At 38.8% G+C, this 17,199-nt stretch overlaps 1 long non-coding RNA gene and 1 other non-coding gene across 2 annotated transcripts in view; one reads left to right on the plus strand and one right to left on the minus strand.

Moving 5' to 3' along the window:
* The window catches only part of LOC132524708 (uncharacterized), a 437,056-nt gene that overhangs the window by 382,831 nt on the left and 37,026 nt on the right, over positions 1–17,199 (minus strand). The gene's annotated exons all lie outside the window — the stretch shown is intronic.
* TRNAW-CCA (transfer RNA tryptophan (anticodon CCA)) lies at positions 14,965–15,037 on the plus strand. Its single transcript has one exon. It is a non-coding gene; the product is annotated as a tRNA-Trp (tRNA).

Below are 17,199 nucleotides of genomic sequence, written 5' to 3' on the forward strand. Positions count from 1 at the left end.
CTATTCCAATGTTCTGAGGTAATTATAGTGATAAATTTAACATCATATATTTGATTGCAAAATAGGTTCTATAGGAGTAGGGAGAGGAGAGACACTTGAGTTTCAGTCTGAAGTCCCATTTAAGTCCCAATAGTTGTCTTGCTGAGAAGGCAAAATCACGTTCAAATAGTATCATGTATTCCTAAATTCTGAGAAAGCTCAATTTAGAAGCATAGTAGAAATTTCTTATTACAAGGTTCCACCTGGACGACACCTGGAAGTGTCCAAGTTCTCAAAAAGAAGTAAAATATAAAATGAACAGTGCTTTGGGGTATTCAATTATTGCTAATTATCCAGTTATTGGAGACGTCATTTGTTTTTTACAACTAAACTGAAGTTATTCTCCTATGAATAGACCTACCTCCAAAGGGTAAATACACATCATCAAGTGAAATACACAAGTTGCATATCCATCCCTTTCTGATGTGAAACAAAATTATAAATAGTAAGGATGTACTTGACAACCAATTTCCATTCCCACGGAGTAAAGCCAAACAATGAATCCTTACCATGTGAGCAGACATCAGCCATTACTTGAAAATTTAAGAATCGAATTCGCAAAAACCTGCATCCAAAGTGGCAATGCATAATGGGTATATTTGCTCTTCCTTAGAAACTCAAAATTGAGCTCTGCAGCTGGCAAAGCATAGCAGTGATCCAGCATTAAAAAACAAAACCATATTTCAAAGTCATTCATAATTGAAGGCTGGAAATTTTACCTGTTTGTAAGCTGCTATTAACTGGCTATAACATAATAGTTGAATAAGAGCAAAACTATTTGACTATTACTCTTTCATTATTAATTAAGGATTAAGATTACTTATGACACATCATTTTGTGTTCTCCAAAGGTTCTGGTGAAATCATCATAGATTTTACGGAAGATATAAAATAGATGACTGGTCCCTGGAAAACTTTCTAACTTTAGTTTGTAAGTAGCATGTGGTTCTTTGGAGATTTGCTCTCTAAAAACCTGAAAACCATGTGCATGCAAGCATTTGCTTTTTTATGGGCATTAATTAAATGTTTATCAATGCTAACAGTTAATCCTTTTCGTTCGTTCTTTCTTAATATTGCTATTGGCGGCTTCCGGGAAGATGGCGGAAGAGTAAGACGCAGAGATCACCTTCCTCCCCACAGATACACCAGAAATACATCTACACGTGGAACAACTCCTACAGAACACTTACTGAACGCTGGCAGAAGACCTCAGACCTCCCAAAAGGCAAGAAACCCCCCACGTACCTGGGTAGGGCAAAAGAAAAAAGAATAAACAGAGACAAAAGGATAGGGACGGGACCTGCACCTCTGGGAGGGAGCTGTGAAGGAGGAAAGGTTTCCACACACTAGGAAGCCCCTTCGCGGGCGGAGACTGCGGGTGGCGGAGGGGGAAACCTTCGGAGCCACGGAGGAGAGCACAGCAACAGGGGTGCGGAGGGCAAAGCGGAGAGATTCCCGCATGAGGATCGGTGCCGAGGCACTCACCAGGCCGAGGCTTGTCTGCTCACCCGCCGGGGCAGGCGGGGCTGGGAGTTGAGGCTAGGGCTTCGGTCGGAATGCCGGGAGAGGGCTGGGGTTGGCGGCGTGAACACAGCCTGCAGGGGGTTAGTGCGCCACGGCTACTCGGGAGGGAGTCCGGGGGAAAGTCTGGACCTGCCGAAGAGGCAAGAGACTTTGTCTTCCCTCTTTGTTTCCTGGTGCGCGAGGGGAGGGGATTAAGAACGCTGCTTCAAGGAGCTCCAGAGACAGGCGCGAGCCGCGGCTAAAAGCACGGACCCCAGAGACGGGGCATGAGACGCTAAGGCTGCTGCTGCCGCCACCAAGAAGCCTATGTGCGAGCACAGGTCGCTATCCACACCCCCCTTCCAGAGAGCCTGTGCAGCCCGCCACTGCCAGGGTCCCGGGATCCAGGAACAACTCTCCCGGAAGAACACATGGTGCGCGTCAGGCTGGTGCAACGTCACGCCGGCCTCTGCCGCCGCAGGCTCCCCAGGCACTGCGTGCCCCTCCCTCCCCCCCGGCCTGAGTGAGCCAGAGCCCTCGAAGCAGCAGCTCCTTTAACCCCATCCTGTCTGAGCGAAGAACAGACGGCCTCCGGTGACCTACACGCACAGGCGGGGCCAAATCCAAAGCTGAGCCCCTGGGAGCTGTGAGAACAAAGAGAAAGGGAAATCTCTCCCAGCAGCCTCAGAAGCAGCGGATTAAAGCTCCACAATCAACTTGATGTACCCTGCATCTGTCGAATACATGAACACACAACAAACCATCCCAAATTAAGGAGGTGGACTTTGAGAGGAAGCTTTATGATTTTTTCCTCTTTTCCTATTTTTGTGAGTGTGTATGTGTATGCTTCTGTGTGAGATATTGTCTGTATAGCTTTGCTCCCACCATTTGTCCTAGGGTTCTATCCGTCCGTTTTTTTTTTTTCCTCTTAATAATTATTTTTTTTAAATAACTTTATTATATTTTATATTAGTTTATTTTTTCTTTTTCTTTTTTTCTTTTTTCCTTCCTTCCCTCCTTCTTTCTTTTTTTTTCCTTCTTTCTTTTTTTCCTTCCTTCCCTCCTTCCTTCCTTCCTCCCTCCCTCCCTGCCTTCTTTCTTTCTTTCTACTTCTACTAATTCTTTCTTTCTACTTTTTCTCCCTTTTATTCTGAGCCGTGTGGAGGAAAGGCTCTTGGTGCTGCAGCCAGGAGTCACTGCTGTGCCTCAGAGGTGGGAGAGCCAACTTAAGGACACTGGTCCACAAGAGACCTCCCAGCTCCACATAATATCAAACAGCAAAAATCTCCCAGAGATCTCCATCTCAACACCAGCACCCAGCTTCACTCAATGACCAGCAAGCTACAGTGCTGGAAATCCTATGCCAAACAACTAGCAAGACAGGAACACAACCCCACCCATTAGCAGAGAGGCTGCCTAAAATCATAATAAGGCCACAGACACCCCAAAACACACCACCAGACGTGCACCTGCCCACCAGAAAGACAAGATCCAGACTCATCCACCAGAACACAGGCACTAGTCCCCTCCACCAGGAAGCCTACACAACCCACTGAACCAACCTTAGCCACTGGGGACAGACACCAAACATAATGGGAACTACGAACCTGCAGCCTGCAAAAAGGAGACCTCAAACACAGTAAGTTAAGCAAAATGAGAAGACAGAAAACACACAGCAGATGAAGAAGCAAGATAAACACCCACCAGATGAAACAAATGAAGAGGAAATACGCAGTCTACCTGAAAAAGAATTCAGAATAATGATAGTAAAGATGATCTAAAATCTTGGAAATAGAATAGACAAAATGCAACAAACATTTAACAAGGACCTAGAAGAACTAAAGATGAAACAAACAACAATGAACAACACAATAAAAGAAATTAAAAATACTCTACATGGGATCAATAGCGGAATGACTGAGGCAGAAGAACAGATAAGTGACCTGGAAGATAAAATAGTGGAAATAATTACTGCAGAGCAGAATAAAGAAAAAAGAATGAAAAGAACTGAGGACAGTCTCAGAGACCTCTGGGACAACATTAAACGCACCAACATTCGAATTATAGGGGTTCCAGAAGAAGAAGAGAAAAAGAAAGGGACTGAGAAAATATTTGAAGAGATTATAGTTGAAAACTTCCCTAATATGGGAAAGGAAATAGTTAATGAAGTCCAGGAAGCACAGAGAGTGCCATACAGGATAAATCCAAGGAGAAACACACCAAGACACATATTAATCAAACTGTCAAAAATTATATACAAAGAAAGCATATTAAAAGCAGCAAGGGAAAAACAACAAATAACACACAAGGGAATCCCCATAAGGTTAAGAGCTGATCTTTCAGCACAAACTCTGCAAGCCAGAAGAGACTGGCAGGACATATTTAAAGTGATGAAGGAGAAAACCTGTAACCAAGATTACTCTACCCAGCCAGGATCTCATTCAGATTTGATGGAGAAATTAAAACCTTTACAGACAATCAAAAGCTGAGAGATTTCACCACCACCAAACCAGCTTTACAACAACTGCTAAAGGCACTTCTCTAGGCAAGAAACACAAGAAAAGGAAAAGACCTACAATAATAAACCCAAAACAATTAAGAAAATGGGAATAGGAACATACATATCGATAATTACCTTAAATGTAAATGGATTAAATGCTCCCACCAAAAGACACAGATTGGCTGAATGGATACAAAAACAAGACCCATATATTTGCTGTCTACAAGAGACCCACTTCAGACCTAGAGACACATACAGACTGAAAGTAAGGGAATGGAAAAAGATATTTCATGCAAATGGAAACCAAATGAAAGCTGGAGTAGCGATTGTCATATCAGACAAAATAGACTTTAAAATAAAGACTATTAGAAGAGACAAAGAAGGACACTACATAATGATCAAGGGATTGATCCAAGAAGATATAACAATTGTAAATATTTATGCACCCAACATAGGAGCACCTCAATACATAAGGCAAATACTAACAGCCATAAAAGGGGAAATCGACAGTAACACATTCATAGTAGGGGACTTTAACACCCCACTTTCACCAATGGACAGAACAACCAAAATGAAAATAAATAAGGAAACACAAGCTTTAAATGGTACATTAAACAAGATAGACTTAATTGATATTTATAGGACATTCCATCCAAAAACAACAGAATACACATTCTTCTCAAGTGCTCATGGAACATTCTCCAGGATAGATCATATCTTGGGTCACAAATCAAGCCTTGGTAAATTTAAGAAAATTGAAATAGTATCAAGTATCTTTTCCGACCACAATGCTATGAGACTAGATATCAATTACAGGAAAAGATCTGTAAAAAATATAAACACATGGAGGCTAAATGATACACTATTTAATAACAAAGTGATCACTGAAGAATCAAAGAGGAAATAAAAAAATACCTAGAAAGAAATGACAACGGAGACACAATGACCCAAAATCTATGGGATGCAGCAAAAGCAGTTCTAAGAGGGAACTTTATAGCAATACGATCCCACCTTAAGAAACAGGAAACATCTCGAATAAACAACCTAACCTTGCACCTAAAGCAATTAGAGAAAGAAAAACCAAAAAACCCCAAAGTTAGCAGAAGGAAACAAATCATAAAAATCAGATCAGAAATAAATGGAAAAGAAATGAAGGAAACGATAGCAAAGATCAATAAAACCAAAAGCTGGTTCTTTGAGAAGATAAACAAAATTGATAAACCATTAGCCAGACTCATCAAGAAAAAAGGGGAGAAGACTTAAATCAATAGAATTAGAAATGAAATAGGAGAAGTAACAACTGACACTGCAGAAATGCGAAAGATCATGAGAGATTACTACAAGCAACTCTATGCCAATAAAATGGACAACCTGGAAGAAATGGACAAATTCTTAGAAAGGCACAACCAGCCAAGACTGAATCAGGAAGAAATAGAAAATATAAACAGACCAATCACAAGCACTGAAATTCAAACTGTGATTAAAACTCTTCCAACAAACAATAGCCCAGGACCAGATGGCTTCACAGGCGAATTCTATCAAACATTTAGAGAAGAGCTAACACCTATCCTTCTCAAACTCTTCCAAAATATAGCAGAGGGAGGACCGCTCCCAAACTCATTCTATGAGGCCACCATCACCCTGATACCAAAACCAGACAAGATGTCACAACGAAAGAAAACTACAGGCCAATATCACTGATGAACATAGATGCAAAAATCCTCAACAAAATACTAGCAAACAGAATCCAACAGCACATTAAACAGATCATACATCATGATCAAGTCGGGTTTATTCCAGGAATGCAAGGATTCTTCAATATACGCAAATCAATCAACGTGATACACCATATTAACAAATTGAAGGAGAAAAACCATATGATCATCTCAATAGATGCAGAGAAAGCTTTTGACAAATTTCAACACCGATTTATGATAAAAACCCTCCAGAAACCAGGCATACAGGGAACTTTCCTCAACATAATAAAGGCCATATATGACAAATCCACAGCCAACATCGTCCTCAATGGTGAAAAACTGAAAGCATTTCCACTAAGACCAGGAACAAGACAAGGTTGCCCACTCTCACCACTCTTATTCAACATAGTTTTGGAAGTTTTAGCCACAGAATCACAGAAGAAAAGGAAATAAAAGGAATCCAAATCGGAAAAGAAAAAGTAAAGCTGTCACTGTTTGCAGATGACAAGATACTATACATAGAGAATCCTAAAGATGCTACCAGAAAATTACTAGAGCTAATCAATGAATTTGGTAAAGTAGCAGGATACAAAATTAATGCACAGAAATCTCTGGCATTCCTATACACTAATGATGAAACATCTGAAAGTGAAATCAAAACACTCTCATTTACCATTGCAACAAAAAGAATAAAATATCTAGGAATAAACCTACCTTAGGATACAAAAGACCGGTATGCAGAAAATTATAAGACACTGATGAAAGAAATTAAAGATGATACAAATAGATGGAGAGATATACCATGTTCTTGGATTGGAAGAATCAACATTGTGAAAATGACTCTACTACGCAAAGCAATCTACAGATTCAATGCAATCCCTATCAAACTACCACTGGCATTTTTTACAGAACTAGAACAAAAAATTTCACAATTTGCATGGAAACACAAAAGACCGCGAAGAGCCAAAGCAATCTTGAGACCGAAAAACGGAGCTGAAGGAATCAGGCTCCCTGACTTCAGACAATACTACAAAGCTACAGTAATCAAGACAGTATGGTACTGGCACAGAAACAGAAAGATAGATCAATGGAACAGGATAGAAAGCCCAGAGATAAACCCACACACATATGTCACCTTATCTTTGATAAAGGAGGCAGGAATGTACAGTGGAGAAAGGACAGCCTCTTCAATAAGTGGTGCTGGGAAAACTGGACAGGTACATGTAAAAGTATGAGATTAGAACACTCCCTAACACCATACACAAAAATAAGCTCAAAATGGATTAAAGACCTAAGTATAAGGCCAGAAACTATCAAACTCTTAGAGGAAAACATAGGCAGAACACTCTATGTCATAAATCATAGCAAGATCCTTTCTGACCCACCTCCTAGAGTAATGGAAATAAAAACAAAAATAAACAAATGGGACCTAATTGAACTTCAAAGCTTTTGCACAGCAAAGGAAACCATAAACAAGATGAAAAGACAACCCTCAGAATGGGAGAAAATATTTGCAAATGAAGCAACTGACAAAGGATTAATCTCCAAAATTTACAAGCAGCTCATGCAGCTCAATAACAAAAAAACAAAGAACCCAATCCAAAAATGGGCAGAAGACCTAAACAGACATTTCTCCAAAGAAGATATACGGACTGCCAACAAACACATGAAAGAATGCTCAACATCATTAATCATTAGAGAAATGCAAATCAAAACTACAATGAGATATCATCTCACACCAGTCATAATTGCCATCATCAAAAAATCTAGAAAAAATAAATGTTGGAGAGGGTGTGGAGAAAAGGGAACACTCTTGCACTGCTGGTGGGAATATGAATTGGTTCAGCCACTATGGAGAACAGTATGGAGGTTCCTTAAAAAACTACAAATAGAACTAACATATGACCCAGCAATCCCACTACTGGGCATATACCCTGAGAAAACCAAAATTCAAAAAGAGTCATGTACCAAAATGTTCATTGCAGCTCTATTTACAATAGCCCGGAGATGGAAACAACCTAAGTGCCCATCATCAGATGAATGGATAAAGAAGATGTGGCACATATATACAATGGAATATTACTCAGGCATAAAAAGAAACGAAATTGAGCTATTTGTGATGAGGTGGATAGACCTAGAGTCTGTCATACAGAGTGAAGTAAGTCAGAAAAAGAAAGACAAATACCGTATGCTAACACATATATATGGAATTTAAGAAAAAAAAATGTCATGAAGAACTAGGGGTAAGACAGGAATAAAGACAGAGACCTACTGGAGAACAGACTTGAGGATATGGGAAGGGGGAAGGGTGAGATGTGACAGGGCGAGAGAGAGTCATGGACATATACGTACTAACAAACGTAAGGTAGATAGCTAGTGGGAAGCAGCCGCATGGCACAGGGATATCGGCTCGGTGCTTTGTGACCACCTGGAGGGGTGGGATAGGGAGGGTGGGAGGGAGGGAGACGCAAGAGGGAAGAGATATGGAAACATATGTATATGTATAACTGATTCACTTTGTTATAAAGCAGAAACTAACACAGCATTGTAAAGCAATTATACCCCAATAAAGATGTTAAAAAAAAAAAAAAGAGTCATGTACCAAAATGTTCATTGCAGCTCTATTTACAATAGCCCGGAGATGGGAACAACCTAAGTGTGCCTCATCGGATGAATGGATAAAGAAGATGTGGCACATATATACAATGGAATATTACTCAGCCATAAAAAGAAATGAAATTGAGCTATTTGTGATGAGGTGGATAGACCTAGAGTCTGTCATACAGAGTGAAGTAAGTCAGAAAAAGAAAGACAAATACCGTATGCTAACACATATATATGGAATTTAAGAAAAAAAATGTCATGAAGAACCTAGGGGTAAGACAGGAATAAAGACACAGACCTACTAGAGAATGGACTTGAGGATATAGGGAGAGGGAAGGGTAAGCTGTGACAAAGCGAGAGAGAGGCATGGACATATATACACTACTAAATATAAGGTAGATAGCTAGTGGGAAGCAGCCGCATAGCACAGGGATATCAGCTCGGTGCTTTGTGACCGCCTGGAGGGGTGGGATAGGGAGGGTGGGAGGGAGGGAGACGCAAGAGGGAAGAGATATGGGAACATATGTATATGTATAACTGATTCACTTTGTTATAAAGCAGAAACTAACACACCATTGTAAAGCAATTATACTCCAATAAAGATGTTAAAAATAAAAATAATTTTAAAAAATTAAAAAAAACAAATTGACAAGAATTAAAGACAAAGAAAACTTGTTAAAAGCAACAATGGAAGAAAAAATATATTTTGCTATTGATTGCAGACTGGGAATGTCATGGGTTCCATAATGACTTACAGAGTATACATTGAGACATCAAATTAAAGCAGTTATAATTTCAATTACTCAGGTAACCATCTGGGAAATGTCAGAAATCTTCAGCTGTCATAAATGCGGTTTGGTTCCCACTTATATTTTATAGGAAGCATCTAGATCCTTCACATTTTTTATATTACCAAGTCAGAGTATAGAGAGGTGCTCTTCAAAGTGTCTCCACATATCATTTTCATTCTTACAGTGTTCAAAGGGCCAGTTCTAAGGCTTTCTCTCCAAACTGCTGAGAGACTGGCTTATTTTCAATCCAAGAATGCACGATGATAGGAGTTACATGGAACTGCCTTATCTAACATTCCTAATATATACCACAAACTATTTAGCTAAGATTTGTTGACTTGTCCCCCTGACAAGTCAACACGATTCAAAGCCCAAGTCACCAAAACTGTACCAGGCCTTTGATTCAAAGCAGGACTCAACACTCCCAGGTGTAAGGTATGACCAGACCACTCTACCATATTTGATACATTCATAATTAACCTCATTTGTGGCTGCCAATCTGGAAGAGGCCAGCAGGAGCCTGTGAAGGATCTTAAGTGAACTCTTGGCCACACTCCCCATAAGTCTGCTCTTATTTAGATAGCTGTGCAGATGGACATATCACAAAATGTTCTCACGATATGAAAATATGCCAAAAGGAATAAGCAAATCCTAACTCCAGTTTAGAGTCAAAGGTAGGAATGTGGATATGATCCAGGGCAATGCAACGCTGAGCAGGCTGAGTGGAGAGACATTTAATGATTCATCTAACCAGCTGGCTTTCAGGAGGGCTCCAAATGCACTGGCCCCTGGAATATTTATTTTTGCCCCCAGCACTGCAGGCACTAAGACAAAAAGCATGGAGCAGGTAGTGGGCTAGTAAGACAGGAGGACAATTGTAGTGTTGTTTAGGCACAACCTTATTCTGTTCCCCGGAGGTTAGAGAAATTATTTCCTTTAACTACATAAACTCATTTATTTAAATTATATCAGAGATAAGATATTGCATTCTTTTGGAGTCAAGTGCAGTTCCTTTCAACAAATCTTCATGTCAGAACTTTCTAAAGTTCTATACCAGGCCTTCAATGCTAAAATTGGGTAAAGGTCCTTTGTATGAAAATGCTTCTTAATAAATTACCTACTAATTACCTTTTTTTTTTTGAGCAATTTATCACCAGTGGAAATACCAAGGAATGACTTGAGAGCTACCCCACCACAATATTCAATAGCCCATTCCAAGCCACCCCAAATAAACACACAATCCTAAGTAAACCACTGGGTTGGTTATTCAAATACTACGGGAAATTTCCCTGTACCTCTTTCCTAACAGCCACCATAAGCATGTCCTATATGGAAATTCTAGAACCATAACGTCCTCTTTCTTTTTCTTTTTCTCCTTTTTCCAGCTCCATGTTTCTTAAACTAGTTTCCTTCAAAGTCTCTGCTGTAAAGAAGTAGGCATTAGTAGAGAAAGAAAAATTTGTTTAGTGGCCATATCCCAAGCCTCAGTTAACATCTTCTTTCCTTTCTCGTTTTTTCTTAGGATGTGATACAACATAACACAACATAACATAACATAACATAACATATGATACAATATTTCTGTTACTATTATAATATAATGCCACATAGTGACTCTGAAGTTGTAATTAGTAGATAGGAAACAAAAATATACTTTCCAGGATGGGTCACCATGATAGGGCTAACTCTCAATCTTTCAAAGTTGAGGCTATTGTTACTGTAGTAACATACCATAGTCTGGATATGCTTCATATGTTGTCTCCCATGGGTAGCCTTGCCAGGTACCAGTCACCCAACAGAAAGACAAGTACCAGGCAAGAAAGGACAAAGCTCCTCTGAGTCCCTATAGCACTTTATTTGTGCTATTAATATATCATTTTATATATTATAACAGTTAATTATTAATATGCCATGTCTCTCCCTAGATTATGAGCTGAGGGCAAAATTCATAACATATTTATCATTATCTGATTACTTCTTCACACAAAGCTTAGCACACAGTTGTTACCAAAAAATGTGTGTTCAATGAATGAATGTCATAAATTAAGACAACCTCTTGTAGAAGGAACCTCTACACCAAATTTGACAATCATGGCAACTGGTTGTCTTTAGAAAGGTGGGTAGGTGGAATGGAGATCTGATTTAGCTGAAAAGAAAGATGAGATAACAGGAAGTCAAAAAAGAAGAAAATGGAGAAAACAAATCTAGTTTTCTTCCAAAATATCAGCTTTATGAACTATTGAAACTCATATGTGTAAGTACACACTATATGTTTAGAAGTACCCATCATGACTGTGATAAGTCTGAAAGTCCTAGCCTTCCAAGCCTTGAGCCTAGAGAAGTGGAAAAAGCTACTAATTTGAGCCAACATGTGATGAACTGGAGGAATCCATAATAGTTTATCTGTCATCTTGGTTTCATATGTCAATGGGTCCATTGAGCACAGTGAGGATCCACTGAGAGGAAATGAGAACTTAGTAGATTCCTCAAGTTAAGTAGGTCTCCTGAGTGTGACGTACCTGCTCCTACTATGGCCTGTTTCTCCAGCCTCCAGCATTTGAATTCAATGAATGTCCACAAGACCAACAGTGATTTCATGACAAGAAAGAAACAAGGTGCCACCTATCATGGGAGCCACAAATTGTTAGAATCACCTCATTTAGGTGAGTGTAAAAAAAAGACCTGGACAAGGAGGTATTCTGAGAAGTCACCTTAGTCCAAGAAACAGCACCAACTAAAACAACCAGGTGTGAATTTTAAAACAGGTAGTACCCAAATAACTCATAATCTTCTTTTTATACATAAGCTCTGATTGGTGTTTTTGTTATTTGAACGTTGAATTCACCTGAAATTAGTGTGTCTTTGTTCAGACTGCTATAACAAAATACCATAGACCAGGTGGCTTAAACAATACATACTTATTTGTCACAGTTCTGGAGACTGGGAAGTCCAAGATCAAGATGTCTGGTGAGATCCCTCTTCCTGGTTTGCAGATGGCTGCCTTCTTGCTGAATCCTCACATGGCAGAGACAGATCATCTCTCTTCTGTCTCTTCTTATAAAGGCACTAATCCCATTCATGAGAGCTCCACCCTCATGACCTAATTACTTACCAAAGCTCCATCTCTAAATGCCACCACATTGAAGAGTAGGGCTTCAACATTTGAAATGGGGTTTGGGAGGGGATGGAAAATAGACACAAACATCCAGTCCATAGCAGTGTGTGACTAAATTAAAGGATGTCCCATACTTAGTCATCAAGAGAAGAGGGCTTTAGAAAGGTCTCTAAGATCTACTTTTGAAGCCAAGGACATTAAGAACATTAAGTCTTCCTTTGGTTCCTTGCTAAGAGATCCCATCACAATTAAGAATAATTAGAAAATAATTAGAAATAATTAGAAAATGAGCTAACAGTCTGACTTTAGCCTCCTTTCTCCAGCCTCCAACATTTGGATCCCAGTGACCATTCACAAAACCAACAGAATAATAAGCAATATACCCTCTCTGAACACAATGTCTTATCATACACAGTCTCTCCTCTCCAGAATAAAACAGGAAACATATGGATCTCAATGTTTTCAATCTTTTGCTTGCCCATGTTCAATGAATTCTTAAGGGGAATTAATCTAATGAGTAGAGTTTCAAGCCATGAGCCAAATATGATCATGGTCAAGAATAACACCTATATCCCTGGCAGAGTAAAAACTTTAAATTACTAAGACAATGGTTAACAAATAAATAATTTTCTAGGAAACTCTAGAAGAGAAATGCAAAGTATATGCAAGCTTGAGCATATTTTCCTTTAACTCTTTCCCAGAAATAAATTTATGGAAAAAATAAATTTCAAGTGTTATCTAGAGTCAGAGACAACTAAACTCCATCCATGAGAATTACCATTAGTGGCAAAATCAGCCAGACAAGTTTATTTTGCATCACTTAATGCCAGCAAACAAAACATGAACACTAAAGTGTGAAAGAAAATTCTTAAGCTGATTTCAAATCACAGGCATATGTTTGGCTGGAAAAACACATTGAGGAACCAACACTTCAAAGGAAAATCCTTTAGAAATGGAATCACTGGCACTAGACCCACAGTCTGTTAAATTGTTTGACCAAAAAGACTGCTTCAAGAATCCTCAGCTCTTTACTCCTATAACCAAAGCAGGAATATTTGGAAGCAGTCCTGAAACCATAACTTCACTTGTGACACAATCCCTTTTCCATAACTCTGGCCAAACAGTCTAACTCTCTAAGGAACCAAGAATCAAGCAACCTCTTGTTCTTGATGTATCCAAGTAAAAAGGACTTCCCAAAGGTGATTAACTGTGAAACAAATAGAATGCAAAACTACTCCACAGATGCACCACTACTTTTGATAGTCATAATATTATCAACTTTGAGTTGTTATTTTCTTGTAGGCTCATTTACGCCTTATCTTTCAGATTCCTGTGTATTTGTGTGCGTGTATGCGTGTGAGTACATATACCCACATATAAATAACAAAAGAACTTCAATTCAGGACTTAAAATCAATGACAATTTTTAAACCACTTGAGGGAAAGTTTGCGAAAACTTTTGTCTTTCATTTATTTTGTTCCACAAATCAAGTACACATTTAATTCTCTATGTTTATTGAATAAGCTTAGATGGAAGAAGGCAAATAGTAGAGGATGAGAATAAATTCCCCATCCAGACAGTCTTAGTTGGAACATAAATTATAGTTGTGAACATAAATTATACATAGAAAAGCCATTATATACATATATGCATATTTCTGAGTGTTTACATTCCTCATAAAATGAGTATAAGAGGGGACAATTCCCATATCTCTAGGTGCCAGCAGCATTGAAAGCATTTAGTAAGAGATAAATAATTTTCAGAAGTTTTTCAAAACCAATCCTTTTCCAAGTACTTTATGTGCATTAAGTTCACCTTTCATTCAGCTACAAATTAGGAAATGTACACTACCCATATACCAAGAAAGTTCTCTGTGATGCTAAGTAGTGTGAGAGTTGGTTCTACTTCTGCTGAAAGAGTTGAAGAGCAAAGGAGAACAAGGGATTATATAAGACATTCCCAACAAAGGCTTGCTCTGATTCTCCATCTCAAGGCTGGACAATGCAAAGTGATAAAAACTTCAGCTATTCTCATTACACTCCTAGGTTATCACCTCTAGGTTATCATCAGTTGCATGTCTCAGCAATTAGTTGTAAAAATGTAAACCTCTCTGACTTCTGGTTTTCAGGATTCTTGAAACTAAAAAGAAACTTACTCTAGAAAGAATGAAGATAAAGACTAAATGGCAAATGAATGAGTTATCTAGCAGATACTTTCTTCAGTTGAACAGTCGTAACTTTGTCTTGTTTAGTAAACCTCAAAAGAAGATCTCACGTGTCCCCTCTTCCTTGCCCTATCTCTCTCCATCACCCTACACCACCCCCGAGTTGGAATGAATCTCATCCTTCTTTATGTTCCCATAACATTTTGTTCAAATACTTATCACATCCTGCTATAGCTATACCATAATTGCATGTATGTCTGATCTCCCCCACTGGATAGCAAATTGGTTGAGATCAGAGAATAGGTTTCATTTTACATTTTTTTCTCTCCAGTGTGCTTTAAAATAAATGTTTGTTGGATTAAATCAAATTGAAAATAATTAAAAGTACTTCAAATAGTTGAATCCCTACTGCCTGTGTAGGATATTTATCATGAAGTTGAAAAATGTCCACATGTGAAGTCTGTAGCAAAAATTGTGGGAGTAGCAAATGAACCGGGAGTATGACAGATTAGGAATTGCTTTTTTTTTTCTTAAGAAGGACATAATGGGACTTCCCTGGTGGTCCAGTGGTTAAGACGCCATGCTCCCAATGCAGGGGGTCCAGGTTCGATCCCTGGTCAGGGAACTAAGATCCCACATACCGCAACTAAGCCCCTGCGCCGCAACTACAGAGCCCGCATGCTCTAGAGCCTGAGTAAACCGCAACCAGAGAATCCCTCGCACCGCAACAAAGACCCAGTTCAGCCAAAATTAATTAATTAATTAATTTTAAAAAAAATTTTAAAGGACATAGTATTATATTCAGAAGCCAAGATAAGCATCCTGTTATCCAGGTGAATGAGAATCTATTAAAACAGGATTGCATAGGGCCTTTCTGAAGTGAATGGGTACAAATACAGAGAAAGAGTTTAGAGCAGGAGTTAAGAATAAGGACTCTAAACTTAAAGGGTCTCCCAATAGCCAATTTGGGGAATATTTGAGCAACAAAATAAATAATTATAGTAACAGATATAACCCATAGAATAAAATAAGAACTGATGTAGTCTCTACTGATATAAATAATGACAGCCCTTCCTTGCAGTAGAATTCCACTAATAACTGTAGAAGAAATGGTGGAAATAGAAAATCGCCATACAGCAAACACCACCATTAGAACTGTTTCAGGCAAGTACCGTTAATAGATGCTAAAATTCAGGGCAAGAGTATGATGAGAAGCAGGAAATTTACATTGTCTCAAAATATCATTTGACAGCAAATGAATGAGACTTCTTTAACAAATAAAACTCTACATCCAGTGAGTGGTCCTGTAATATTGTCTTGAAAGACTGTATATACTTACTCCTGTTTGGTATATTTTTTAAACTACAATTTCAAGTGTAAAAGGCAAAAATGGTATATTTTCAGTGGAGAAATCTGGCAGACACCACATTAACCAAATGATCAAATTTAACATCACCAGTGATGGACAAATCAAAATTATATGCCTCTGATATGATTCACAACATCACTTCTACAGCATTTTGGCAAAAAAGGCAAAACCTGAATTTAATCATGAGGAAATATCAGACAAACCCAAATTGAAGGCCATTCAATGAAATAATTGCCCAATACTCTTAAATGGTGTCATGAGCATAAAAGACCAAAAAAAAAATTATCAGGAACTTCCTAGATTGGAAGAGACACTACAACTAAATGCTTGTGTGAGTTTGACTATGTTAGATTCCTCGTATAAGTGGTATCCTGTAGTATTTATCTTTCTGTGTCTGGCTTAATTCACTTAGCCTAATATCCTCTAGTTTCATCCATGTTTTTGCAAATGGCAGGATTTCCTTCTTTCTCATGGCTGAATAACATTCATACATATGTACACACACACACACACACACACACACACCACATTCTCTTTATCTATTCATTAGTCAATAGAGTTAAGTTGCTTCCATGTCTTGGCTATTGTGAATTATGCTGCAATGAACATGGGAACATAGATATCTCTTTGAGATACTGATTTCATTTCCTTCAGGATATATACACACATTTGCTGGATCAAATGGTAGTCCTATTTTTAATTTTTTTTTTTTTTTTGTGCGGTACACGGGCCTCTCACTGTTATGGCCTCTCCCGTTGTGGAGCACAGGCTCCGGACGCGCAGGCTCAGCGGCCGTGGCTCACGGGCCCAGCCGCTCCGTGGCATGTGGGATCTTCCCGGACCGGGGCAGGAACCCGTGTCCCCTGAATCGGCAGGCGGGCTCTCAACCACTGCGCCACCAGGGAAGCCCTATTTTTAATTTTTTGAGGACTCTCCATACTGTATTCCAGAGTGACTGCACCAATTTATATTCCCACCAACAGTGCACAAGGATTCCTTTTTCTCCACATCCTTGCCAACATCTGTTATCTCTTGTCTTTTTGATAAAGCCATTCTAACTAGTGTGAGGTGATATTTCATTGTGGTTTTGATTTGCATTTCCCTGATTAGTGATATCGAGCACATTTTCACCTGTAGGCCATTTGGACATCTTCTTTGGAAAACTGTCTATTCAGTTCCTATGTCCAGTTTTTAATTGGTTTATTTGGTTTTTCGCTACTGAGTTGCATGAATTCCTCATAGTTTTTGGATATTAACCCCATATCAGATAGATAGTTTGCAAATACTTTTTGCCATTCAAAAGGGTATCTTTTTGTTTTGTTGACTGTTTCCTTTGCTGTGCAGAAGCATTTTAGTTTGATGTAGTCCCAACTGTCTACTTTTGTTTTTGTTGCCAATGCTTTTGGTGTCATATTCAA

The sequence above is a fragment of the Lagenorhynchus albirostris genome, chromosome 8 (genome assembly GCF_949774975.1).
Source record: "Lagenorhynchus albirostris chromosome 8, mLagAlb1.1, whole genome shotgun sequence".
In the NCBI taxonomy this organism is placed as follows: Eukaryota; Metazoa; Chordata; class Mammalia; order Artiodactyla; family Delphinidae; genus Lagenorhynchus; species Lagenorhynchus albirostris.